Raw genomic sequence first — 24,542 nt, forward strand, 5'->3', positions numbered from 1 at the left:
GTCTTCCTATGTAGCTGTAAAAAGCCTTTAACTCATGGCAATCCCACTGCTGTAACTTCCAAATGCCACACAGGCATTGGCTCCCATAATCAATTTCAGCATAATTTGATGTGCACACCTCTGAGGCCTAAGTATACTTTCTCCTGTATTTATTGGACATTTGTGCTTTTTCATTAAAAAAAACCTACGTTTATATCCATTGACCAAGTATTGATTATCTTACTTACTCTATAGTTATCTAATGGTTGAGTTCTTTATATTTTCTAGGATTAATCCAAGGTGAGTGAATATTTAGAGGAACCTCTCTTCCCTTCTCTGGGCCTCTTCTCCACTTTGTAGATTATTTGATTGGCTATACAGAAGGTTCTTTTAGCTTGATGCTATCCATTGGTCAAATCTTGCACTTATCACCCAGCCTATACAGAATTCCCTTCAGAAAGTGAATGCCTAGACTCATGTTTTGAAGTGCCTGCCCCAAGTTCTTCCTGTAGTGATTTTAGTTATAAGGATGCAAATGATAACTGACTGCTAAGGTCTTTACATGGCTTTGCTAAAACAGGAAGCTTGGCCTTGTGTTCCTTTCCTTCTCAGTCTTTTTATGCCAACAAAAACTCAATCTTTCTCCTGTCCTTAGTGTGCACAATGGCTCCACCTGAACAACTTAGAGGAAGACTTGATCCAGAGTATCTTTGTTAAAACATCCTCATGTTTTGATTTCCTTAAGACAAGCACAAACCACACACCGTTCAGAAGACTTGCAATTTTGTTCAGAAGTTCTCCTTAGTGAAAGTACACACTTAATTTCTCAAAAAATGGCTATATAATAATCCATCTGCCAAAATATGTTTTTTAAGAGTAAACGAACAAATCGAACTTATAGCATAGACTAGAATGTGTAAGTAGTCCCTTAGAACATCACCAATGTTTAGTTGTGTTGTAGGGATCTGTGTGTGACTGTGTGTTCTTCTGTGTGCCTCTGTGTGTTTGTGCATGTGTGTATGTTGTAGGTGTGTGTGTATGTGTGCAAGTGTGTATGTGTAGGTGTAGGAGTGTGTGTGTTTCTCTTTGTGTGTGTTTCTCTCTCTCTCTCTGTGTGTGTGTGTATGTGTGTGTATGTGTGTGTGAGTGTGTGTGTGTGTGTGAGGGAGAGAGAGAGAGACAGAGAGAGACAGAGAGAGAGACAGAGAGAGAGACAGAGACAGAGAGAGAGACACACACACAGAGAGAGAGAGAGAGAGAGAGAGAGAGAGGAGAACATGGCACTCTCCAACCTGGTGATTCTCTTTCTTACTACATAATAGTCATTATTGTCTTCAAGACTGGTTGGATGGATTTATAAGCTTTCTTTCTGTACTAAGTGTCTAGTCTATAGATGTAGGTATTTTGTCACGTGATGCTTTTTGTCGCATGATACTTAAGTTTATATCTTAAAGTTCTATCAATAACAACATTATGAAATGCAGGAAACATCACAGAGTAAACAATAATCATCAGGTTTGTAGCACATGGTCTTACCAGCTTTCTTCTGAGGTGGAGGAGAGTGGGATTAAAAGGAAAACAATGGTCAAAAACAAGAGTCCATTAGTGTGGGGTTCTGCAATTAAAACATTTTTAGCTTCTTTCATCATTTTCTCACAATGAAGAGAAATTGTTCTGTCACTAGGACATGTGATCATAGAAAACGACCATCACATAAGCTGATCAAAGTTTGCATGGCACTGTTACCTAGTGTGTGGCTGCGCTATGAGTAGACTCAGTGACGTAATTTTGAAAGAGTTTAAGGCTCACGAACAGTTCCAAACAAAGAACTTCCCCAGAGCAAACCCTATTGCAGTGTCACAGCACAGATGCTGCCTCTGGCTTTAGTAGCGTTTTATGGGAAGAAATGCTTATCCAGGATCTTAAGTGTCCATCACGAATCTGTGTGCTCCATATGGTGTGGTAGAAATGCTGAATAAAAATAAGGAAGGAAAGGTGCTCACTAGCTGCTTTCAAGATGCTGTGCACCAATGCTGCAACAATGCCCTTGGTCAGTCATCATCGGCCTTGGTCCTCCTCTCTGCCCTCTCACCTCATGGAGCACCTACTGTAATGGTAACCACCTCAAACGGAGCTGATCCTAAGGTCTTGACAAACTCCTTACATATACTTCATAGGAACTAAGTACATCATTTGCTTCACTCTTAAATTTTAAATGATGTTCAATTGATGCAAACATTGTAGATGTTTTTATGTACAATATATTTTGAAGTGTTCATATCAACTACTTGAGATATTGGAAATTTTGGTCATTCTTGGGAATAATTATAGCCCTTAGCCATATCCTTTTTTTTAACTCTAAGCATGCCATTCCACTGTTGACTAAATAGTAGACTTCAAGAGAAGCAACTAAATCTAATTTCATTATAAGGAAAGAGAGCCACGAAACAAGGCCTTCACTGTTTCAATGTGTATCAGGTACCAGAAATTTAATATGACTGAATGAACTAATATCAGAACCATGATTGAAAAATCTTGTTTTCTAACTGAAAACTCCTTTCAGGAGTTTGCTTTACATTTCTATCCTCAATGCCTTTCTTATTAATAACATCAGAAACTTGATATAGTATTGCTCATAATAAAAAAATAATCTTTGGTTGTGGTCTCTCCATACACGGCATTGCTTAATGGTGCTCTGTGAATTCCTCTAATTTCATGATACAAATATCTCAATTTCAAAGGGAGGAGTTCAAGTTGTCTAGGTAAAAGAATTTCTGAAAACATAGTAGTGTGGTGCCTTGTATGGTTCATGATTTTTTCATTATGTTTTTCCCAGTTGGTATTTACAGAATGAGAACAAGTCATAATTTGTCAAAAAATAAAAACCAGTTGGTTATTTTAATGTCTAAGAGAAGGCTTCAGCGTAAGCGAGGTGGACAAAGGTAACATAGAACAGGCCAGACATGGTCGTCTCTCGGGTTTTATCTTTATACTCAGTTTTCTGTGATTCTCTTATGAGTAGACTTCAGCAAAGAACATCTAAAGCAAACATGAAAATGGGTTGTCATGTCTCAGTAAAAGAATCAAAACTTATTGGGGAAAAATACGATGGTTTTTCCAGAGGGAGCACTTGTAATACACCATAGAGAAACAAACAACTCAAATGCAGACTCTTGAGTGATCCACTACCTAAAATAAAGAATGATTTTCATCAAGTGAGTAATACAAAATGCTGACTTCATTTTCCTTCCAACCTGACATCCTTGATGTGAAAGAATATGGCTTTTTCTAAATAATGAATTTGGACTGCTGAGCTCAGGGGCTGATGACTAGGCCGGAAGTGTAGAGTTCCAGTCTGCTGCTACCTGCTGTGGGAACCCAGGAAGCACTTTTCAGTATCTGGGTATACATTGCCTAATTAATTAGCCATGACGTGACACTGGCCGTATAAAAACCAACAGAAGACGGGAATTTTCCAAAAAGGTAGTCAAAAACAAATTGTAACCAAGCTGGCAAAACCTTAGATAGGGTGGAGGATTAAAAGAGAGGTAAGAAAATGATCTTTCAAGAAAAGCTGAGAGTTTGGGGTAATGAAAGAAATACTCAGAACTCCACTGGTGTGAGTCAAAAGCAGCCATGGAGAAATGTATAATTTGTCATTTATAAGAAGTGATTCTAAGAATAAGATCAAACAAGGATGAGATTTTCTACAAATCACCTCGATCAGTATTCTAATCCAGTTCCTTGAGACCTAGAATGAGGTATAAAGAGACGATTTGAAGTGAAGTGTCATTGTCAAAAGCTGTGTGACACTGCTATTGCAAACACAGCTCTTGAAACATCAACATCTGAATCCTGTCTGTTTATTTTTTCTCCCCCTCCATGCCAGGCTGCCTGAACCTCTACTGGCTTCTCCAAAACAAAGGCAGATCAGCAGGCAGGACTCCAACCAAGTCCCCAGGCTTCTGCTTTAGAACCACGAGGAAGTTGAACAGACAAGCAAAATGGACACATCTCTTCTGGAAATAAGACAGACGTTTTGTAAAATGTATGGGCAAGCATGAGAGGGAGCAGGAGACACAGAGTCAAAAGTGACTTTGGGAAGATGAAAGACACAAGGACAAGAGATCATGACATAAGTGCTCCAAGGAATCAAAGCACAAGCCAAGTGCCTCCATCAACAAATTTGAGAGATACAACTGAATAAAATAACGAAACATCTTAAAAGCAAGAAAAGCATGATAAACCAATCCTCAGAAGAGTTGACTAGAAGAAAGAATCAAAATCAGTACATGAAATAATGAAATGAAAGTGAAAGGAAATGGTAGAAAGAATAAATAAAACAGAAGTTGGGTTTTCAAAACACAAACTTACCCAACAAACCCTTAGTGAAATTTCCCAAAAGAAAGACAAGAGTCAATACAATTTGAAATGAAAAGGGGCATTATAGCAGATACCCATGAACTATGGAAAATTATGAGGATATAGCTTTAAAACTTTTATTTTGCTAAATCCAGAAGCATAAAGGAAATTGATGAAATTCAATGTGTCTCTGGCATAGAAAAATTTAAGCAAAGGTGTAATAAATAATTTAAATAGATCTTGAGATTGAAGTAGTAATAAAAGTCTCCCACCTCAAGAAAGCCCAGAGCCATATGGATTCACTGAAGAATTCTATCAGAACTTCAAAGAACTATTACCAATAAGATTCAAAATATTCCATATAATAGAAAAGGTAGGAAGGATTCCAGACTCTTTTTTTATGAATTCAGTGTTACTCAAAACTCACAAAAATACTGCAAACAGAAATATTACAACTAGCTATTCCTGAATACATATCAAAAATTTTTAATGAAACATTTGCAAATCAAATTGACTATCACATGATAAAATAATTTATCGAGACCAATCTGGCTTTATTTCAAAGACACTGGGATGGTTCATCATACATTAATCGATAATTGTAATTTTCCATGTAAATCAATCACATCATCTGAATAGATATTGAAAAAGTGTTTGAGAAACACAATGTCTCTCTGTGATACATGGACGGAATGCACAGACTATAAGGACTCTGTGTGGTAATACTGCAACCACTACTATACCAAATGGGGAAAATCTTCAAAGTGTTCACACTAGGTTCAGAAACAAGACAAGGGTGGGTATTCTTTACACTTCCATCCAATACGTTGGTTGAAATCTTCATGACTTCGTGACTCTTGTCAGCAATATGACAGGAGAAGAAAACAGGTTAGAACAGGAGAAGTAGAAGTAAAAAGTATCTCAGTTCTCAGATGACCAAATTCTTCTCCTAAGAGACTCTAAGAATTCAAAAAACAAAAGAAAATAAAAAACAAACAAAATAACAAAAAAACATATCATAGAGCTGATAAACAGCTTCAGAAAGTCACAACATACAAAATTAAGACATACAGATCACCAGCTTTCCTACACACCAAGGACAAGCATACTGATACAGAATTCAGGGAAACAACAGCCTTCTCAATAGCTACAAAAAAGATAAAAGTATTGGGGAGTAACCCAGTAAAGGATATGAAAATCCTCTAAAATGAAAAATGTAAGACCCTCAAGAAAGTAACCGAAGAAGACACTAGAAAAAAAAGACACCTCATGCTCACTGATTTAAAAAAAAATATCTTGTGAAAATGGTCATCCTTCCAAAAGCAATCTACAGATTCTATGTAGTTACAAACAACATTCCAACTGCATCTTAAGAGGCAAAGAAAAAATAATAATAGTCCAAAATGTTATATGTTAGCACAATACAACTAAATAAATCCCAAACAAAAGGAATACCACAGAAGGCATATCATTTCCAATTTCAAATTATTTTACAGGCACGGTTATTAGTATGATAAAATGAAAGACCCAGGCATAAGTCTACACAAATAAAACTGCTTGGTTTTTTTTATAAAGATGCCAAAAATATACAGAAGGAAAAAAACGACTGCATCTAATATATATATCACTAGGAATATTGGATTTCACATGTAAAGAAAGAGAGGAAGGAAGGAAGGAAGGAAGGAGGAAAGAAAGAAGGAAAGAAGGAAAGAAAGAAGGAAGGAAGAAACACACAAACTAGCTAAAAGTGTTTAAGCTCACAGGCACAGGAATAGATTTTCTTAACTAGACTCTGATGGCACAGGAAATAAGTCCAACCACTGATGTGAGATTTCATGAAACTAAACAATTTCTGTGCAGCAGAGAAACCTGTCAGATGAATGAATAGGTGGCCCACAGAATGGGAGAAAAATCATTGCCAGCTGTTCGTCTGCCAGAGGATTAGTGTCTATACTGTGGAAACCAATAATACAACTTAAGCATTAAGGCACTAAGGAATCCAATTAAAAATGGCCTATGGAATCAAGGAGAAAAATTCCCCAAAGAAGAAATACAAATGGCTAGGAAAACCTATTTAAAATACCAACACCTTTAGCCACCAGGGAAATGCAAATTACAATTCCTATAAGAGTACATCTCACCCTAGTCAGAGCCACCACGATCAGGAATGCCATTGACAACATTTGCTGGCACAGAAGTGAGGAACGATGAATGCTTACTGACTGCTGGTGGCAGTGCTAACTAGTGTAACTAGTTTGGAGGCCAGATGGGATGTTTCTTAGAAAACTAAAATAAAACTCCCATACATCCAGCTATATCTTTATGGGATATACTAAAAGGACTTGATACCCCATGACAGACAGACTAACACATCCCTGTTCTTAGCTGCTCTAGTCACAATAGCTAGAAAATATATAATCTACCATGAAGTCTATCGACTGATGAATGGATAAGAATAATGTGATATATTTGACAGTGGAATATTACTCTGCTATAAAGAATAGTTAGATCATTAAATTGGTAGCTAAATGAATAGAGCTAGGTAAAAGTACTGAATGGGGTAACTCAGCCTCAGAAGGACAATGCCATAAGTTCTCTCTCATCAGTAGATCCTGGCTTCAAATCCTTTCCTTTGTGGGTTTAACTTGAAGCACAAGTAAAAACCAGGCGACTAGAAAGGACAGGAAGGAGGGATAGTAGGTTATAGGCAATGACAGTGGATCAGTGGGATCCCTCAGTGGGAGAGGTAGAGGAAGGAGGGAGAGGGAGAAAGACAGAGAGAGACAGAGAGACAGAGAGAATCTGAAAGCAACTAGGAATTTCCCTCCTTGATGAATAACTTGCACAATATTAAAAGGTTGTGTTATGCTGCTTGCTTTGTGCAGAGGTGACATGAATGAGCTTAACCAATGCTGTACCCTGCATGGTATGAAACTGACCTGCTAGACAAGTTGTGGAAGATTGTCCCAACACATGGGATAATTCCTGACCTTCTCCATTGATTTGAGACCTACTTGACAGGAGGGAATTTCATACCCAGTATTACAATCCTGGCCAAAAGTCCATGGATGTCAGAGTCTTTAGAATAGATGGTGCAGTTGTCCTTTTGATGAATGCTCAAGCTACCAATTGTCTATGAAATGTTAATATTTATAGACCCCCATCCCATAGACTTGGATGACAATCGGCCTTGAACAGAGCAGCTTCTGTACGCACTGTGAAGTAGTTAGTGGAAAGGCCAAGAGTAACAGACTCACTACTTAATCTTATATGAGACCTCTTTATCAAATACACTCTACTAAGCATGAACACTTAGTGTCACCTTTCTGTTTCCTACTGTGTGAACGCTTTCCTCTTCCGTTTTCACAATCCCTGAGGGGAAGTGTTCTTCGACTCTTCTATTTTATTGACCACTATTTCTAAAGCAAAGTCTCTTTTTACTCTCTCTCTATTCCCTGGATTTCATCTCTGTTTTGGTTTTCTAACATTTATCTATGCTCAGGTGTTTCATTCTTCCTCTCATTTTTATTTTTGTTTCATATCTAACTTCCTTACCTTCTGAGCTTCCTGGACCTGTTATTGATATTGAAGAGATTTTAGCCATCACTTCTTTAATATATCTTCTGCTCCAGCTCTCTTTCTTGTCCCTCTGATACATTTTCTGTCCTCTATTGCGGTTTGCAAAGTTTTGATTGGCTTATTTTGAAACCCATTGATTCTTTCAACTATATCGATTCTCTTGCATCTTTAATTTCTTACTTGGTTACATCGGGTTTGATTTTCTTTTGATTACTTCAATTCCTCTTCCGTCTCTCTGTCCCCACTCCCTGTTAATCTAGTATAACTTTCACCTTTCCCATTTGACCACTTACATTTGAATTGTACTCATTTTAAATTCATGCTTTAATATTTATGATTTATATGAGCTCGGCTTTAACATTTCCTTTGTCACTTCAGAGTCTATGATGACTTGAATTTGGGTATAGTGTTGCGCACGTTCTAGCTGATAATAGATTTAGACTACATAGGCATTCAGTCTGAACATTTGTATTTCTACATGTAGAATGTGTGCTGTGTTAAGTGTTTGTTGTAGATATATGTATGAAAGTGTCACACATATGTGCCCACTGTAGGCTTCAGGGCTTTCCTTTAAATAAGATGTTATTTAGCTCTTTGAACTCACTGGTATTTGTTGGAATGCTTTGCTAACATGGTCCGTACTGATTATAGCTCAGTCTTTCTGTGGTCATGGCAGAGGTGAGACCCACACAAGGCTTCCATCCCTTTTACAGACGCAACCTCTTACTCATTTTTCACTTCCCATGACTCTAGAGTTAATTTTGTTTGAGGCATGGTTGAGTTTATTTTTATTTCTAAAAAAGTCCCTTTTCATAAAAAAAATCCAGAAAATCCAAGGCTTGTTGAGGATCTTGTAATAGTGACTTTGTCCCCAGAGGGAATCTTCTCATGAAGTGACTCAGAATCTGGTGGTGTCTCTGGAGAAAGTCCACAGAAGCATGGGGCAGACCGACTGATAGCAGTGTTTCTCTGAAAGAGATTTCAGTTGTTGCCTACTCTTCAATAAAAGTAAAATAATAAAAAAGCAATTCAATGTGTTTGATCCCCCCACTCCTTCCCTGCCCACCATTTGTGTCCACTTTTATGTTAAAATTTAAACCTATAGGCCAATTTGTATGACCAAATTTTCTTGGCTGTTTGGTCTTCTCCTGGCTGACTCATTGGGAGTTACACTGTTAGAGAAAAATGTTCCTTCTATTTCAACAGCTACCAGTTGTCAATCGTTCCATAGCTGAGGTAGGGCTTTATGTCCAGTTTCCACTCCATTCTGGGTTCTGGCTTGGGCTTGCTCAGATTTTTTTTCATGCTGTTGCAACCACTGTGAGCATTTATATGCATCCATCCTTCATACCTAGGGATTCTGCAGTTACATTTAAGTGTTGAGTGGGCCCTGGGCAGTAGTACTACCATATATAGGAAATTTTGGGCACCATATCATTCGTAATACACCAGTCACTGCAGGCTTTAGTGTAGTAGTGATCTCTGTTTTTGCATAAGGTCAAGGAAAGTAACCTTCCAGTTTTCCAGGTCTTAATTTGAGAGGTAGAACTATTGATTGCCATCCTCTTGATATCTTATTGACGCCAAAAACAATGTTGCTATCCCATGTTTTTACCTGCTCTGTAAAGCCAGCATCGCTGTTATATTTGTGGGCCTTCCCTCACTTCCATACTGCTGTATGTCCAAGTGATGTCAGGCTGTCTTGCTCTCTTCCTCCCCTATGTTTTTCTGTGAGATTCTATGACATCACATTTTCCTCCATTTTTTCTCAACTCTTCATTTTATCTAAATTGAACATTGGATTTTTCCAGACTCTTCATATTTCTCTTATAATGTTCCTTCTTATAGTTTTAAATATTGATTGCATGAGAAAACCTCCTTGACTTAGATGACCACCTCACACTGTTTCTGTTATAGCTAGTCAAGTACATGGACTCTGGTGCATGTTATTGCTTGAACGGACTCGAATGCACTCGAGGTCAGGTCCTTGATGACTAGATTCATTATGAGCTTAGAACTCATTTCTGAACTGGAAGCATTGTCTACCTCACAGTGGCATGAGTCAGATCAAAGCTGTAGATGTGTGACCACCATGGGATATTACTGATGTTCAGCCCTCCTTAAAAAACTTTTGTATTAGTGGTTAGCTTTTCTATATATAAAATTTTCCGTATCACAGTTCAAACCATCAGTTATTTCCTCACATCTTCTCTCCGCTGTTAACTTCTTTGTTGGTTATGGTGTTCGCTGATGAGGTAGTAACCTTTTAGAGATTAATTACCAAATTCTTCTGCAAAACTCCTTAGGAGCATCCTGTTGCTCTTAAAGTCTAATCTTATTAACTCCTGCTATTTTCTACACTCGTTATATGTGGTTTATGCTCTTTGTAGCACATATCCTGGTGGTTAAAGTGTGTCTTTCTTTCTGGAGATGATTACTAGATTCAATTAATCAGGAACCAGGGTTGTTTATTCACTAGAAACTTCTTTTCTTTGCATATTGCCTCAGCGTTACATGAGAAACTTACTTATTTTCTTTCTTCCTTCCTTCCTTTAGAGTGTTTGCTGCTCTTCCAGAGGACCTGAGTTTAGTTCTCAGCACTCACTGTAGGTGGTTCACAAGCACCTATAACTCCAGCTATAGGGTATCTGACACCCTCTTCTGTTCCAAACTGCCAAGCACATACTTTCACACTCATGTAAATGCACACAAGCACACACATGCACGTGCATGTACTCACCCGAAAGCATGTACACACACACGTAGATAAAACTAATTTTAAAATCTGATAGCCATTCACTTTGACTAAAGAGGTAATCTATTGGGATGAGAGGAAAAAAAGAAAAAAATATGTTTTGGATACCATATACGTTTTTACTGCCATGGTGGTCATGGGGTGCTGGAGTGGTAGGAGAATGGGGGGAGCATAGCAGGTGAAAGTTGCAAATTCCATGCTGAGAGAAACAAATAACTGTAAATGTCACAAAGAAAATAATCAGAAGGCAAAAGCATGGCCTGCTTCCCTGCCTCACTTTCAGTCTTCTTTATGTAAGAAGAAATCACTTTTGAGGTGTTTATTTGTTTGTTGGTTTTTTTAATAAAAAGGGACAAACAATACATTTTTCCTAAAATGGCTCACATACATATTTCTTACATTTAAGAATTTCACAAACTTTTCTTAAAACTGTCCGTAACATCCTGAGATGAGATGAGGGAAATGTTGCCTTAGGTCATGTGCCACTTGGCATTAAACATAGGCCCATACCATTGGGTAAAGATATAGCCACAAAAATAACAAAATTCATTTGCTTTTTAATGGAGTAGTCCAAATGAAATTCAGAAGTCTTTAGAGACAGCCTGTGAGGATGTGTCTAGGAGCCTCAGGTTGAGAATAACTAGTTCAGATGAATAACTGGGTTGAGAATAGCATGCTTCTTCTATGGCATGGGGCACTCACATCAGGATTTTTCAAACTGTTCTGACATGTTAGGTTGCTACAGGCATTCTAAAAACAAGAAAATCTACTTAATCAAATAATGAAAAAATTGAACTGCTGGAGGGAAGTCACCATCATTTTCATAGATTATATACAGTAGAGTAAAAACCAAGTCCTGCTGCTGTGCTTGGAAAATTCAAATCTTAAACAAATGCTGGGGCCGTTTGAACATGGCCCACCCCCCAAAGTATAGAGAGTGGCCTTTAAACTATAGTGTCATTAAAACTGTTCAGAAAATGCAATGCTTAAGGCGCGTGTGTATGCATGTGTGTGTTTTGTTGGGGACAACACCCAGAAATCTCTGCATTCTCTCACTTCCAAACTGCTTTATGTCCAAGTGATGTCAGGCTGTCTTGCTGTCTTCTTCTGTCTATGCTCCCCCCATTCTCCTACCACTCCAGCACCCCATGACCACCCTGACAGTAAAAAAAATATATGGTATCCAAAACATATTTTTTTTCCTCTCATTCCAATAGATTACCTCTTTAGTCAAAGTGAATGGTTATCAGATTTTAAAATTAGTTTTATCTACGTGTGTGTATACATGCTTTCGGGTGTGTACATGCACGTGCATGTGTGTGCTTGTGTGCATTTGCATGAGTGTGAAAGTATGTGCTTGGCAGTTTGGAGCAGAAGAGGGTGTCAGATACCCTATAGCTGGAGTTATAGGTGTGTGTGCATTAGGAAAACCTTTCCCTAACTGGACTTTGAAATCTCATTGTGTTGACTTGTGTGCTGAGGGTCTAGTAGAAGAAATGATGTATCCAGTGTTTGTGCATCTTTTAGTGGTCTTGTGATTATAGATACCTTTGTTTGTTTAGTGCAAGACACCAGTCAACAGGCAATTATTTCTTTGCATTGATGCAGTTTAGGAACCATCGATAGTGGGAGTATAAAAGAGTATAAAACTGATACTATGTGACATATTTCTTTAGACATTGAATTCTTTTGAAGAACAGTGTGGGCTACTAACCCTTGAAATATCTTGTTAGTCCTGCTTTCTCTTCCAATAAACAATGATCACCAAAGTTGTCCTGATAAATGTAAACACTGGTAAGGTTTTATTTTGACATGAAATTAATACATTGACATATTTCTTATAAAAATACTTCAATGAACAGGGTAAAACCAAGAGAAGCTACTTATGACAAAATTGAGGTTTAATAACTACATTTTTTATTAAAACAGCAAGTACACATTTTTAAGCACTGATCACTAAGCATGCCAAACCAGCAAGTAAGCAGGTGAGGGAGCATACATGCGAACAAGAACAGCTGATAAATTTTTCAGAGGGCAGATGCATATAGAGAATGTTTACCAGTTATTAAACTGTAGATAAACAAGATCTTCCTTGTGGGTGCTCATCCTGGGTCACAATTGGCATTTGCTCAGACTAAAGGTGTCTTTATCTCCTAATGCTGTTAAAAATGGAAAACACTGGAGTTATATTAGTTCGAAAACTAATATAATCAGTGTTTTAAGGTTATGACAGATAAATAAGGAAGTGAACAAATTGACGTTCTTTATTTTCTATCTGAATTCGTCTGTTTGAGCATTTTCTCTTCCTAGATTTCATATACATGCACAGCTATAAATCCATATAGACACAGATGCTAACCAGCAATTTGCAATAACTCCAATTAAGTTATAAGAACACTGTATCTGTGGGTATTATTGTGCAGTTATTTATATCATGGGGTTTGTAAAAGGTTCTACTAAGTAATGAAATGTTAGGTGGCTTGTCTGATTCAAACATCCAAACTTTAAAAGAAGCATATTCATTAGTACATATAAAGCATTTTCTCCAGAGCACAGCTGTGCAATTTGATTCTGTTGAAACCTCCTCCCACTTGCCAAAATATTTAGACGCACAGACATATAGATGGAGAATCATAATGGGGAAGGAGGAAACAGACAATGTGCAACAGATAAATTCTAGTTGCCACAACCTAGTCCTGTGGTTTTTAATCCCTTTAAATCTGGTGTCTTTGAGGCATCCTGCAACAGAAGCAGCCACTAGAATACCCAGAGCTGAGGTACACACACTGCTGCAAATGTTTTATGCCCTGTCTTCCTCTAATGGCTCTCCAGCTTTGTGAATAGAAATATTGCACACAATCCATCCTGCATCAGCTTTACCAGAAGATCAGAGTTCTTCCCCAATCTTACCATTCTCAGCCATCCTAGGGGTTCCTCTATGCCACAGGAAACAGGATTCTGATCAAAGGTCACTGGTGTCAATAGCATTTACTTAGCAGGTGCATGGAAAATGACTTTGATTTAATGACTTTGAGACATCCCTGCTGTCACCCTATTGCAGGGGTGGCGAGGCTGGCAGACACATCACTGATGTTATAGACAGACTCTCTTGGTAAGGATGTGTAGAGTTATGAGGCAAAGTCCAGAAGAGCTCCTGGTGTTAATGCTCCATGCACCTGCCCCAGTTGCATTTTCTTTTGTGAGGTATTACTAAGTATGACTTTGACTTAAGCTTCATTATCATTCCCCTGGGCATACCAGCCAAGCACGGCTCTCCGGCATAATTGAAGTGAGTTTCTTAATCAAGAAGTGCCCACCATGCCATTGGTTCAACCTTGCTCTTTGAAACCGCATTCTCTACCTCTTGGCCCCGAGTAGGTATTTGTTATTACACATATGATATCAATGTGTACAAGATCAAAATTAGTCTGTTTGTAGTTGCCAGTGTTGTACTCTACATTTTAAAATAAGTTGATATTTTTCTGTCAATGTTGTAGGCATTCTCTTATTGAACCAAAGTTTCTACAAATGGTTTCAAAAGTTTTTAAAAAAAATTAAGAGGCTTAAAATAAAACAAAATAAAAGGGAAGTATCAATCAACAACAACATAGAAGCCCACTGCTACAGCTGTCAGGGCTGCAGTGATACTCTAAGAGTTCTCAGGTTTGTAGTCAAGAATTGTCACCTTATCTGTCTGTAAGCTCTTCAGACATCCATTTCCCTCCAAGTGACCGACTTCTTTAGGTGGTCTAAATTGACAGCAAAACAACATTAATGGTTATGCCTTGCTGCCCAATCATGGATTGGCAAGAACACAGACTGAAGCATACACGTCAAATCCTAGTCAGTCTGAGTCTACAAGGTATGCCTACCGAGGTGGGTAAGAGAATAATGGCAAGAATTCTCATGTATATGCCTTAGTTACATACCCAAGTGTCATGGTTTGTATATACTTGGCCCAAGGAGTGGTATTATTAGAAAATGTAGCCTTGTTGGAGTAGGTGTGGCCTTGTTGGAGTGGGTGTGACCCTGTTGGAGTGGGTGTGGCCTTGTTGGTGTGGGTGTGGCCTTGTTGGAGAAGGTGTGTCACTGTGGTTGTGGGCTATAATACCCTCATCCTAGCTGCCTGGAAGTCAATATTCTGCTAGCAGCCTTCAGATGAAGATGTAGAACTCTCAGCTCCTCCTGCACCATGCCTGGCTGAATGCTGCCATGTTTCTGCCTTGAAGATAATGGACTGAACCTCTGAACCTGTAAGCCAGCCCCAATTAAATGTTGTCCTTATAAGAGTTGCCTTGCTTGTGGCATCTGTTCCCAGCAGTAAAACTCTAAGACACCAAATACCAATCATTTCTTGAAAACGGTTAAATTCCCCCATGGTGCGTGTTCAGATGCAGTCATGGTGGCATACATTTAGATAATGGGCAAAGGTGAGCATGGTCTCTGTTCTTTGCTGTTTTAGGATTAATAGTAATTAGGTGTTGAGTTTTATGAGTTTGGAACCATAGGATTTTATGTAGGTTGATTTGAGGGTGGGTTAGTCAACACTTCATGTTCTAAAATGAGTTGCATGGTGAGATCTCTGAGTATAATGCTTACTTTATGTAAATGATAACTTGGGAAGAAATAGCATTTGATGGTTAATGTTGATTGATAACTTGATGAGATTTGGAATTGCCATGCAACTCAGAGTATGCCTGTGGTGGAGTTTCCATAGTATGTCAGCAGAGGTGGAAAAACTCACCCTAAAGAGGGTGGCATCATTCTAGCATTGGGTTCTTTAGATTGAATGAGGAGAAGGTGAACTAAGCATCAAAATCTCCCTTCCTCTGTCTCTCCCTCCCTCCCTTTCACTCCTTCTTTTCCTCTCTCCTTCTATTCTTCCCTCTTTTTCCCTAACTATGGATACAACTTGGCTAGTGGTTTCAGATTCCTGATGCCCTACCTTCTCAGCATTAGGGACGGTGCCACTCACACTGTGAGACAAAATAAACCTTTTTTGTTCTTAAGTTGCTTTTGTCACGTAGTTTGTCATAGCTACAAAAAAGTAGCTACAACAAATACTTTTTCTGGCCTAACAACCCATTACATTAATATTACTATTTCTCTGTAGTAAATTAACCAAGCTAGTAACTGAAGCAAGAGGAGTTTATCTCACTCTATTTTATTGGTTAGGACTTGGCCTGTGGTTTATGGGAAGGCTGTAACTCCGGTTTCATCCTAAGAGGCCATTGAGATGTCAGTGATGTCTGCAGCTGTGAAGGCTTAGATACTGATCTGTTTGCTCTGCAGAAGATGGATTCTTACTGTATGGCCGTGTCCATAAGTCTGCCCATGAGCTAATGATTTAGTTGCTGCCTTCTGAGAGAGAGGACCAAAAGCAAATAGCCGCATTGTCTTTCATAGCCCAGCTCTGAGGTAACACGTAATCATCATCACCATGTTCTCTTGGTCACATGACAAACCTGTGTTTATTGTGAGAGGTGACCACTTATCTGTTTTATGAGATCAAGTATGTTTACTGGTGAGGGTGGACTTGGACTCACAGCTCTGCCTCTATCTTCACTGCTGGGATTGTAGGTACAGCCCATTTCTGACAGCTAATAATAAATTGGAAGTCTTTATTGTTTTTGTTTATTTAACTTTAAGTCAACAAGTTAAAAATGAAGATTTTGATGGTAGCCATTCTAGCTGGCTTCTGATCTTATGCTGAATGGAATTTAAATCAGCCTACACTTGTTACTGCACATCCATCGCTATTGGAATACAACTCACAGTAGGTCATGGGGTCAGTCAATGTTTCTGGTGACAGAGAAATGACTAAGGGGCAATGTGGCATATGTAAACTGGAGTGTTAGCCAACTGTAAAAAAGAGTTGATTATGTCATATGTGGGTAAGTAAAAATAACTGGGTATCATTGTACCAAAATGAACCAAAAATCAGACAAATACTGTATGTTGTCTCTCACATGCAGGAGCTTGGATTACAGTAAAAAAGACACAAATTGGAAGATTTGTAGGGATGTTTGGAAAGAGAAAGGTAATCAACAGCTGGACAGATAAGGCAGGGGGGATGGGAGATGGGAGATTTACAAGTACATGATATGTATGCATGTAAACATTTCAATAAAAGACACTGCTTTATGTTTTCCAAAGTGAATATGTATACACTTGAAAAAAGAAGGTAAGGGAAGCCTTTTGTTATTGCTGATGTTGTTGTTTATAAAGTAAAAAGGGTTTAAGTAATGGGTTTAGTGGTTTGAACCTGAAAATCAGAAGCTTGAAAGTCCATGTCAGTTGGGGATTTAGCTCAGTGGTAGAGCGCTTGCCTAGCAAGCACAAGGCCCTGAGTTCGGTCCCCAGCTCCGAAAAAAAAAAAAAAAAAAGAAAGTCCATGTCAAAGTAGTTTACAGAGATAAAATCTGTCTCATAAAAGGTGTACATTAAATAAAGTCTCATTTTTTCATATGGAGTGATGTTTCTTTGATATAAGATATTTTCTCCTTTATATTTCTTTTAAACATATTTTATTGATTTAAATTTTTATGATGTATAGTGTCATTGTGAATGAATGCCATGCGTATGCAGCTGAATTCAGAGGCCAGAAGAGGCTGTTGAATCACTTGATCTCCTGGAACTGGAGTTATATGTGGCTGTGGGTTGTGAGCCTGACATGGGCGCTAGAAACTGAGCTTGTGTCCCCGAAGTCCCAGAAAACAAAAGTTACAAAACTGGTTGCTTCTGTCAATCTCTTTCCCAGAATGATATCCATATCTTCTAGGACCTTCTTAATCCTGGCTTCATGCTGTCTGGTGAAGTGCAAGCCATCTATACTCCATTGGATGACAAGTTTTATGAAACGGAGAAGCCTGGATTGTACTGAAGCTAATTCCATGAGATAAAGCCAGATGTGGTGGTGGCACATGCTTGTCAAACCAGTTTTAGGCAAGCTGAGGTAGGAGGCACCGTGAAGGTTAGAGGTTAACCTGGAGTAAACAGAAAGATCGGGTTAAGAACCAAGGACAAACGTCAAAATAAAACCCTCAAAATTCTCCAGAAGAGAAAAGAATCTTCCGCAAAGCATTCACAGTGAAGCCCTTTTCTCTTTGGGTTCAGCTGAGAAGTCTCCAGGGCTGCTCCCTAGAGCTCTCTAAGCCCTGGATTGATTAAGAAGCTCGTGCACTTTAAAGAAAGCTTTCCGCCTCTGCAGAGAGCTTGCTCCTTATCCTGGGGGTCAATGTTTGGATGTTTTATGAATTGTCAGAAGCAGCGTGGGTGTTGTCTTAGATTTACTCCATGCTCACCAAGTCTCCTAGTCTGCCCATGCATCTCTATAACAACACAACTGCTCAAATGGATGCAAATTTCTCATTCTCCACTTTCCTACAAAAGGGGGCGGGGTAAACTTTTGGAGATAGTGTACTAAGACAGACTGGGTCTCACCCTGTAACCAAGGCAATTCTTATGCCCGTGTGGCAGTCCTGTCTCAGCCTCCTCAAAGCTGAGTTGATAGGCATGAGCCGCCATTCCCTGCTATCGTGACTTCTGGAGAAGCAGGCAATCACACTCTTGTGTTCATTTTCCCATGTGCTGTGTCTTTTCTCCCTTTTTGTAGCAATCTGCATGTCCTTTCATATTCTAACCACTGCTAGCTCATTCTAGCAGATCTTCAGAGGGAATGGCCTGTTTCTCATTATCGCCACAAGGTAAGTTCACTAAGCTTTCAGCCACTGTGTGACAGACATCCCTTTCCCTTCAGCTGCTATGCCTCACCAGCAACGCAGAAAATGTCCTTCATCCTACTACCAACCTATTCAAGATCTTCTCTAAGGCTGAATGCTTTCTCTCTGTTCCTCAACTAATGTAAATATTAACGTATGTGGAGGCATATATGTGTGTGTGTGCATGTGTATGTGTATGTGTGTGTAGTTAGGCATGTGTATATGTGTATAGATATAGATGTATGTGCTTTTGTGCATGTATGTACGTGTGTGTGTGTTTCTGCATATATGTGTATATGTATGTGTATATGTAGCATATATGTGTTTATATATGTATGTGTATATGTGTATATGTATATGTGTTTATATATATGTATGTGTATGTGTATATGTATATATGTATGTGTATATGTGCATATGTATGTGTGTATGTATATGTATTTATGTGTATACATGTTTGTATATGTATGTATTTATATGTATACATGTATGTATGTGTATATATGTATGTGTATATGTGTATGTGTATGTATGTATATGTATGTGTTTATATATGTGTATATGTGTGTATGTGTTTATGTATATACATATATGTATATGTATATGTGTGTATAAATGTGTGTGCATTTGTGAGTGTATGTATATGTATGTGCTTATGTGTATATGTATATACACATATATATGTATACGTATACATATGTGTATACGTATACATATATATGGTGTATGTATATGTATCTGTATGTGTGTATATGTATATATATCTGTATGTGTGTATATGTATATATGTAGGTGTATATGTGTGTGCATGTGTGTATCTTTATGTGTATATGTGTATATGTATATATATGTGTGTGTGCACATGTGTATATGTATATATGTGTATATATGTATATGTATGTGTATGTATGTGTGTGTATATATATGTGTGTATGTGTATACATGTGTGCACATGTGGCTGTGTTCTGTATCCATCTTGGATGGAAGAAGGATTTCTTTCCTTACTTGAAGAGGCATCTGTAAAACAACAAACAGAAACAAAATATGAGGAAAGCTAAGTGAGACCAGAGAAGAGCATACATACTTAATTAAATACGAGTTTTGCTTGACATGCTAACTTTCAGGGTTGGCGCCTCAAAGAAATAAGCTGCCTTGTGTTTTTTTATGCCTAGGCTTACAGAATTATGATTGAAGCAAAGGGTCTAAAAGCTGAAATCTGGAGAGTAGCAAGCAGTTCAGATTCATGGTTACTCCAAACACTGGGCTCCAAGCAGATTGTCAGCTCACATTGGTGGGGGGGCATACCAAAGGAAGCTACTTACCATGCATTATTGATTGTTCCGATGTCTGGCCCATTCACTATAGCATCAATACAGAGAGATACAGGCTTCCTCCTTGGATCAGCACATGACTACATTGTGTATTATCACTTCCAAAGCTGCTCCTTTCCCTGCAAATGGAAGACGGTGTTTCCTATGGCTTTCACATGGCCTTCTTGTTTCATTTCCAGTTATGTTAATTACTGAATGTTTAAGCAATATGGGAAAGCAGACCAAGAAACACTGACATTCCCTGTTACTCAGAAAGAAACACCTTCAGTGCTTATATTTCCCAGAGAGTGCTGGCTTCCGTTACCCGAATAACCAGAAGAGAACAAAATTGGAATCCTGAAGTATTCAGTACATGCTTATTCATCCTGGACAATTTATAGGAAGGCTTTTTTTTAATAAGAAAATAATGTTGGGGGCTGGGGATTTAGCTCAGTGGTAGAGCGCTTGCCTAGGAAGCGCAAGGCCCTGGGTTCGGTCCCCAGCTCCGGAAAAAAAAAAGAACCAAAAGAAAATAATGTTAATGTCTCTTGTCTTTGTTCTGTAAATGTTTATCTAGCCTGTGCATCATCCTGTGTTTCCCCCAGATGAAGTAGTCTATTCAGTCACATGCCTGTGTGCAGTCTACTGCCCATTACTGTGTTTGTGCCTGTAGATTACATTCCCTCTTAGATCACCTGCATGATTGTTAGTACTAATGTACTAGGCACATACAAGTGTTAAAAAAATCCTAGCTAGCTTTTATCTCCTGTCATTAAGTTGGTGTGTGTGTGTGTGTATGTGTGTGTATGTGTGTGTGTGCATATGTGCTTAATTTGATTTTATTACTTGGTTGAATTTCATCTTCAAATAACATTCTTTATTTTTCCCAGAAGGGATTATTGGTGTCACTTTGGTCCTTTTGAACTAGAAGAAACCTTCATCTGATTATAAAATTCTTGAGACACCCTCTCCTTCAGATCTTCATTGACATTGATCTACTGTCGGCAGGAATTTAGCCTCTTTGTGGAGGTGCCTTGGCTGAGAAAATGTTGGGCTGTTTAGGTGGATTTGTTTCTCTACTTAATTGCTCATAGTTCAGCTAGGTAATTAAGTGACTTCAGCAGAATTGACTTCACTAGTTGTTTATTTGTTTGTTTTTTTCCTTTGCTGCAAAGGAAGCTCTCCTGGGACCTAGAAAGTCACACTGTGAATTCAGAAGGCGTCTCGTCTGGGAATGCAGAGTAGCGACCTTAAGCTGTATTCACCACAGGCAAGGACTTTCTTCCTGTACACTGAGACTTGTTCACCTGCGGTCTGTCACTGCGGTCTTCACAGAGGACAGTTTATTTCATTTAATTGTATAGAACATACTCAAATCTGTTCCCAACCTCTTGATCTAATCAACTTTATTGAAAAACTCCTTTTACCTCTATAATGGTATTAGTTTTCCTTGTTAATCCCTTCTAATTTCTGAGTCCACTTTTCTCTTACTCTGACATAATTTACGTGAATAAAATGAACTACTTAAGCTTATTGTTTTTCCTGTTTTATTTTGTTTTTACACAGGGTCTCTCTGTATTGCTCAGGATACCCCTGAAATCTGGGCTCAAGCAGTCCTCCTCGTTCAGCCACCCTAGCGGGTAAGTCTGCAGCCATGTACCAGTTGGTGATTTTAAAGGATATACGGTGTTCCCATTGTGACATATAGAAAAAGATATTGACCTGTTTTCTACACTGGAAATCCTTATACATGCCTTCACAGGTAAGTGCCTTCCTCACTTCAAGACCCGGGCCGCCAGAGGGGTTCTGCTGGGTCGGTGAAGTGTCATGTGCACGGAATAAAGAGTGTTAACCTGAGTCTTTTGGACTAGCACATGGCCTGGACAGTAGATGCATACTGCTTTCTTCTTCTTCTTCTTTTTGAAGTAGTGGTCTGCTTCTCTTTAGTGTTGAATAATATTCCAATAAGTGAAGTAACAGTTGTCGGTGGATTCATAATTATCTGGTTATTTATTTTGGAGCAGGGTCTTGCCTTCAAACTTTTTATCCTCCAAGGTAGTGGGATTACCAAGCCCAGCTTAGTATAGTGTTCTTAAAAAAAAAGGCTTTCAAGTCACTATCAGTTTCCCCTTAATTAATCATGCATTTAGTGCCTGGCTAAGAAATGTTCACCTCCATCAGAATCAGAAGCAGCTTTTCCTTGTGTTATCTTCCAAAGATTTATACTTTTTGTTTTTTAATATTAGAGCTACATTGCAACTATATTAGACCTACTGCACATTAGAACTTGAAAGGATTACTTAAAAGATGCTCTTTTCCTTTATTACTTGGGTGTGAATATCCAACTGTTTCTGGAGCTTACATTGAAATAAGTTTCTTCCCTCCCCACTGTACCGTCCAATTCCTTTCCCAGTCAGTGAACTTCACTGTCCTCACATTGTGCTTGGGTTTCTGGTCTGTGACTCTTACAGTTTTGTCTCTGTTTTTGTTGTTGTTTAAACACACCACCATCTGGCTTTACCATTATGGACATGTAAGCACGTTGGCTTGGTCATTTTCAGTCATCTAGCTAGCCTATGTCTCCTCCATGTTCCTAACAAACTGAGACTAATGTGTCAGTTTCTAAAATTCCCAAGATTGTGTTTGGATGGAGTCAGCTTGTGGACCAGGACGGAACAACCGAATGTTTTACTGACACGAGCCTCTTGGCTGTCAACGTGGTACATGATTCAGGGTAGAACACGGCATAGAACATACAATGCAGCATACAACATGGTATACAACACAGCATAGAACATACAATATGGTACACAGCACAACACAGGACCTAACACAGAAGACAGCATAGAACATCCAACACAGCATACAACATGGCATAGAACATACAATGTGGTACACAGCATGACATAGATCACAACACACAGTGCGGTGCACAGCCTGGCACATAACAAACTTTCAGCATCCATTATGGCACACAGCACGGCATAGCATGTAACGAACAGTGTGGCATCCAGCATAGCATCACAGCATCAACACAGCACCAATCATTGCACATAATACAGCTCACATCACAAAACACCTTGGTTGCCAATCTCTTCCTTGGCTTCTTCCTCTCTTTGTACTTCCCACCCAGTCCCACGCGTATTTTGACTGGTTTATGTGTCAGTATTTTACTTCCTGCTCTCTTGATACTCTAATTCTTTTTCAGTTTCTAAACTTCTTAATGCTGCTGTTAGAAATTCAGTCAGATCTTATATATTTAGCGTGTGATTAGAGTCTCTTGCCAAGTCTGCTTATTAGAGTTACTTGGTAGATTGCTTTTAGATTATTTGACATTTTCTACATATACACAATAAAGTCATCTGTCAGTACAGCTATAATCATATGCTTAGCCACCTCTTTTGAGAACCCGTTTAACAAAGCAAACAACTTTAACACTGTGAAATCCACAGATGAAGGAAACATATGTTAGAATTGGGTTTTGTTTCTTTGTTTTAGTTTATTGGTTTATTTCTCGTTGTTGTTATGTGCATGCATGGGTATGTGTGCTGCCGTGCATGTAGCAGTTACAGGACAACATGGTGCTTCTCTTCTATCCCATGGGCCATGGGTATTGAACCTAGGTCATCAGGTTGGCAGCAAGTCTAAGAGGTTTGGTCAGTCCCAAGCCTTTTTTTTAAATAAATACAGTACAGTACAGAGTGTATGTTTTGGGAGACATTCAGAAAGTACAAAATGCAACATGTTCTGGGTCTTGAAGGTATCCAAAATTTGTCATCTTTAGCAAAGGGTGCTGTATGTGCAGAAAGTGCTTACAGTCTGCTCACATCCTAGAGCCAGCAATATTGCCTAGATTAGCTCGGCCATCAATCTTTGTATTTATTTTATCAGATAAACATAATTGGATCAATGGCTTGCATCCAGTCAATTTGAAAATTGCCCCTGTTTTATTCCTGTCTACTTTGGTTTTTCGGAATATTCAAATTCCTCATCTGCAGTTACTTGATATGTTTTCTTGCTTTGCCCGAAATGTGACATTTGTACCAAATTTGTCTGATGTAATTATAATAGTACAGGTAAGATGATAGTTTAGATGAATCCTTGAAGACTTACCAAGGTAGGAAGATGCAGATGTCTCTTTGATTTCTTCTCTGTACTAAATTGGAGACTCCGGAGATGATTACTATTTAGCGTAAAGATTTGTTCGCTCTGTCAAAGCCGTCTCTCTTAATCTGGAAAACATTCACAAGTCTCATCTGACATGCAAACACCAAGGAGCAACTTAAATGATGGTAAATTCTCCCATTTGAAAGGGAGATGGGAAACTATTCGTTTTTATTGGTCTGAGACTTCCACAATGGTAGCGATTGTATCACAGGGGTGTTGGGTGAACGGTAAGGTGTTATCTACTGCATGGTACCTTGGTGAAGACTAACAATAAATACTTGCATTGCATTCTAGATGGAATTTTGAAAACCATCTCCTACAAATAGTGTGTGTCGCGAGTCACCCAATTGCACCTACCAGTAAAATTCTGATGCAGGATTAGAAAGTCAATCGTGAGAGTTCGTGATCTTGTACACTGTATGTCTTTACTATTGCTAGGAGGAGAGACAACTCGAGTGTGGGTTGGCTTTGGGGGTGAATTAATATTTTCTGAGAAGAGGAAGGATGCTGCTCAGTCATGTCAGTTCTCTGTGAAGCAATTTAAGAACATTTTTATGTACCTTCTGAATACAGCACGCGTAACACTGACTACACCTAAGAGACTTGCCTGAAAAAAAAATGGCAGTTTTGTTAATATATTAGTTTATTCAAATGCCTCTACTAAAAAAT

At 38.6% G+C, this 24,542-nt stretch overlaps 1 long non-coding RNA gene across 2 annotated transcripts in view; it reads left to right on the top strand.

Moving 5' to 3' along the window:
- Positions 1-18,290: 18,290 nt before the first annotated feature.
- Positions 18,291-24,542, top strand: part of LOC108352024 (uncharacterized) — a 33,279-nt gene continuing 27,027 nt past the window's right edge. Inside the window, exons 1-3 of one of the 2 annotated variants that reach the window (XR_015629112.1) lie at positions 18,291-18,381; positions 20,882-20,976; positions 21,273-21,346. This is a non-coding gene — a long non-coding RNA (uncharacterized LOC108352024). Of the gene's footprint in view, positions 18,382-20,488; positions 20,977-21,272; positions 21,347-24,542 lie in introns of those variants that run through there. The other variant, XR_015629111.1, reaches the window with a different exon arrangement.

This window comes from Rattus norvegicus, chromosome 9, assembly GCF_021556685.1.
Source record: "Rattus norvegicus strain SHRSP/BbbUtx chromosome 9, alternate assembly SHRSP_T2T, whole genome shotgun sequence".
Taxonomy (NCBI): domain Eukaryota; kingdom Metazoa; phylum Chordata; class Mammalia; order Rodentia; family Muridae; genus Rattus; species Rattus norvegicus.